The sequence below is a fragment of the Sycon ciliatum genome, chromosome 3 (assembly GCF_964019385.1).
Source record: "Sycon ciliatum chromosome 3, ocSycCili1.1, whole genome shotgun sequence".
Taxonomy (NCBI): Eukaryota; Metazoa; Porifera; class Calcarea; order Leucosolenida; family Sycettidae; genus Sycon; species Sycon ciliatum.
In genome coordinates, this window is record NC_088645.1 from 1,549,057 (window position 1) to 1,553,390 (window position 4,334).

At 46.8% G+C, this 4,334-nt stretch overlaps 1 long non-coding RNA gene across 1 annotated transcript in view; it reads left to right on the plus strand.

Moving 5' to 3' along the window:
• LOC135811202 (uncharacterized) overlaps positions 1-4,334 on the plus strand; it is a 191,971-nt gene that overhangs the window by 148,754 nt on the left and 38,883 nt on the right. The gene's annotated exons all lie outside the window — the stretch shown is intronic.

Sequence of the window (4,334 nt, forward strand, 5' to 3'; positions counted from 1 at the left end):
TGAAGTCCTGGATTCTGACAACTGGAATTTTAGTTTGCAGAAATTAAATTAAATTGCAGAATTTATTGTCCACAATAATAGCAGTTTGCAGAAAATGTAAGAGCTGGCCTAGTCTCCATAATTGAAGTTGCATGCAACTACTGCACTTCTGTTGCTTCACCGCCCGCAGTGGGAAAGATATCCAGTTATTTTGAATTGAATAGAAAGAGCGTACTGGCTATGCGCCTGCTTGAACGAGGCCACGAGGATTTCCGGAAATCGTGTGCATTCCTCGATTTGCCAGCGCCGGTTGAAAGAAGAACTACCAGCGCCTCGTGAAGAATCTTCACCAAGCTGCTAAAGCTAGTGCAAATTTGAGCATGAAAAATGCTGCTGAAGTTGTGTTCACACAACAAGTTGCAGCCGGGGAGGAATCGCCAGCCGAAATCGCCGTGACAACGGAACATGGATGCGACGAGGATACAGCTCCTTATATGGCATGCAGACTGTGATTGCTTGGGAGACGCAAAAATTTGTGGACGTGGAAGTGTTGACCCGCTATTGTACTTTCTGCACAAGGAAGGAGACTCCCTGCGGAACTATTTTGGAAATTCTATCTGCAAGATTGCAGGCTTCGTCACAGCGATGGCCCGTGTTATTTGGGCATCTGTTTGCCACAACATACAGTCCAAGGATGCCGAGAAATGCAATCAGTTCTGCCCGGAAGGACTCATGGTGCAGGTGGCAGCAATAGAAGTGTGGATATGGCAATGTTTCTGTGGCAGTTTCTTCATCGTCGAACAACACTATCCCTGTTGCAGTCTTTGAAGAAATTAAACCTGTATATGTCCATCTTGCCGACAAATCCCTCCTACAGGGCAGTGTTCGTCGTGCCACACAGAATGCCAATGAAGCACTCAATGGCACTATTTGACATCTCTGTCCAAAGGAATCGTTCTGTAGCTCCATAACTGTTGAGACTGCTGTGTTCCTGGCAGTGATCGTGTTCAATGAAGTCCACAGTGAGCTTGCCGAAGTAGTACAGCGTATGGGATGCACTGTTAGTCCGTCGTTGGAGAGAAATCTAGGTGTCTTTCAAGAGGAAAGCTGTACCACAAGCGTAGAAAGTCGTCAGAAGAGGAGCAAAAGGCAAGTAAGCATTTCAGAGCAGTGAAGAAAGGGTTTCTGGATCAGGCACAGCACAAGGAAGAAGAAACATATGCTGCTGGTGGCTTTTGAAAGGTGAAACTGGAGTGTACTTTTTCATGAATTTGACCCTCTTTTTCATAGACTCCGACAAGTTCGAGCCAACATATCTCAGGGCTTACTTGTCATCGAATCATAATCTTGGGCATTATTCACATCTACGTGAAATTTGCTAGGTGCTAAACTAAACAGAACTGTCAATATCCCAGCGAGGTTCTTCCAACTGGCATGTCTCTGAATTATCTGTAAACATCGCGTTTCTGATCTGTAAAACTGAAAATCACAATGCTCCACTCTACATACGTTTACAAGGTTTAGTGTAGTCTAGCACCTTGAGCTGTTAGTCTGCATGAGTTCTGAGCAAATAAATTGACACTGCTGGGCACCATTAGCCTCTGTTCTTTTTTGGCTCAATCCTTGCCCTGTACGTGCGATATGAACGCATTTTGGCTGAGAGCAAGTTCGGCACTTCAAGATATGTGAGATGTGTGAAAAATGATTCTGAACCTAGGTATGAACACCCTCAACATCACTGCCAAGTTTGGTTTGGATATTCCTAGCTGTTCATGACTTCTGGTCCAAAGAGTGTAGTATACGGAAAAGGGGAACTGCCACCTTAAATCATCACCATTGTACATAATAAAACACAGATAGCGATGCGGCTCTTCGTTTCCGAATCCATTCTCAATCCACTGTGATAAATCGCTCTTCTCTCTCTCTACTCCTCTCTCTTTCTAGCTCTTTTCCAGATCCCTACTTCTCCTTCCATCCACGACGGGGCCCAAGTGGGCACAGGGGTCACAGGGGTCATCCTCCAAAATAAAGAGTGGTGAGACCACGGCCTAAACACGAGCTACAGCCATGGCCAAAGGCGTGAACAGGCTAGCCACCCAGTGCAGCAAGTTCACAGTCTGTCATGGTGAAAAGCGGTTGGAGGCCCTCTCAACCACGTGCAAGCACTAAAAATAATTAGCCGACTTTTCTGCCAAATATCCACCAGTCGATACTTGTACTTGGCTGACCATTCGTACAAGAAACTCGCCCCAGATTTGTCGAAAACTTGCACTCCAACACAGTCCACAGTATTGCATGCAGGCAATTATTATCGCCCCGATCTTGAGCCGTTGAGGATTTCCCACGCGGCCGAAAAATCTGTCTGGCGTGGACCAGACATCAGACCAGGCATCTGAACCGGGAAACTGAACGCACCATTGCTAGCAGCAGCACAATATCGGTGCAGACCAGTGAGCCGTATATACCCGGGTTACCCCGGTGTACGACTCCCTGGTGCAGACCAGGCCAGGGGTCGTAAACATGGTAAAAGCACTTGAGGACGGGCAGTGGATCCAGTTCCATCCAGTCTGTTCTTTGTCTACTACAGTACACACACTACAGGACTTGTTTTTCGTGTACTCGGACAAGAAAATGTCGCGTTCTTAAAAATCTTGGAGTTCGTTCTAAGTCCAGGCTGGGGCGTTCTTAGATTTCCAGCCTGGACGTTCTTGGGCGCCACGTTCTTGGGCGTACGAGTCTACTGTATACATGTAGTGTAGACTAGTGTAGTACTAGTATTACTACAGTCAAATCTGTCGTAAGCGACCGCCCCTTGGTGCAAGAAAAAGCGGTCGCTTACGGCAGATGGTCTCTTACGGCAGATGTATGGTAAATCCGGCATACCAGGTATATGCTTCCATGTACTCAAATCGACGAGAATAATGTGATTTTAATAATATTAAAAATCACATTATTTTATTGGATATTCAACGACGACCATACCCGTATAGTACGCGTATGCGACACGGCAGTAGATCGACACTGCCTGGACTTGAGACTGAGAGCTACAGCACAGCCTCAGTACAGGCCAGGCGCCAGTCGATCGCACTTGCAAGACAGCGCATTTTCACACTTTGCAGTTGACAGCACACTGGCAAGTACAGTTTCGCACCTTACAGTAAGATCGGGCGCCGAAGAACACCTCGCCGAAGAACACCCAGGCTGGAAAACCGGCAAAATTTAAGAACAGTCCAGGCTAGAATTATCAGATTTAAGAACACAGTTGCGAATTTACACGTAGATCTACATTGTACATGTATGGGAGGTGAGTACATGTCATGTACACGTGTAAACAGTAACTGCTACATGTACAGTCATTCCCATTTACGACACCCACTAGTTTAGAAGTACTACATTGCACTACATGTACATGTACATGTACATGACAAACGTCATGACGTCACTCGACTCGCCGCGCGTGTGCACATGTGAAGAACGTACTGGCTAGAATCAAAAATTTAAGAACTTTCCTAGGCTGCGCTCGAGCCCCTGCGTTCTTCGGCGCCCGATCTTACTGTACTGAACCTGGGTCGCGGTCGCTTACAGCAGATTCGAATGCAGCCACCGTGCATGAAATCGCGGTCGCTGGTCGCGCACAGCAGATGGTCGCTCTGGACAGATCAGTTTGTATGTGAAACCGTCGGTGCACGGAAAATCGGTCGCTAACGGTAGATGGTCGCCTACAGCAGAGGTCGCTAACGGCAGATTTGACTGTACTACATTGTATTACATTTGTACTTGTAGTAGTACTGCACTATACCAGGTATACCAGGTATACCGGCGGTAGTACAAGCGAAATCGCTCACCGCTGCTTGTGAACAGTTACCATTGGAAACGTGTGTGTTTGTTGTGTGTTGACTACTACTACTTACTAGTACTAGTACTTAGTAGTACTACTACTGTACTAGTGTTGTGTGTTCGCTTGTGCATGACTTGTACTTGTAGTGTACACATGTGCATGTTTCGGTGTGACCATGGGGACCAACTGATCAAGTAAGTACGTAACCCGTTAGTTGATGTGAGTGCATGGTGTGACCGCTTGACAGTGCCACTAGTGACAGACACATCGCCATGCGCCACTATTACTAAGTAAGTAACGTACAACTCGGCGCTCGGGTGCACGCGATGCTGTAGACTCCTGATACCACTGATACTGTGGTCTGTGTAGACTAGGCAGTACTAGTACTAGTACTACTAGTAGTAGTCATAGTAGTAGGCTAGACTAGCCAGCGCCCAGCGGTCATGTATGATGTAGTCTACTCGTGGAGTGGTGCGTTGAGGCCAAACATTTTTGAATCTGCTTGGTGACAGAACTA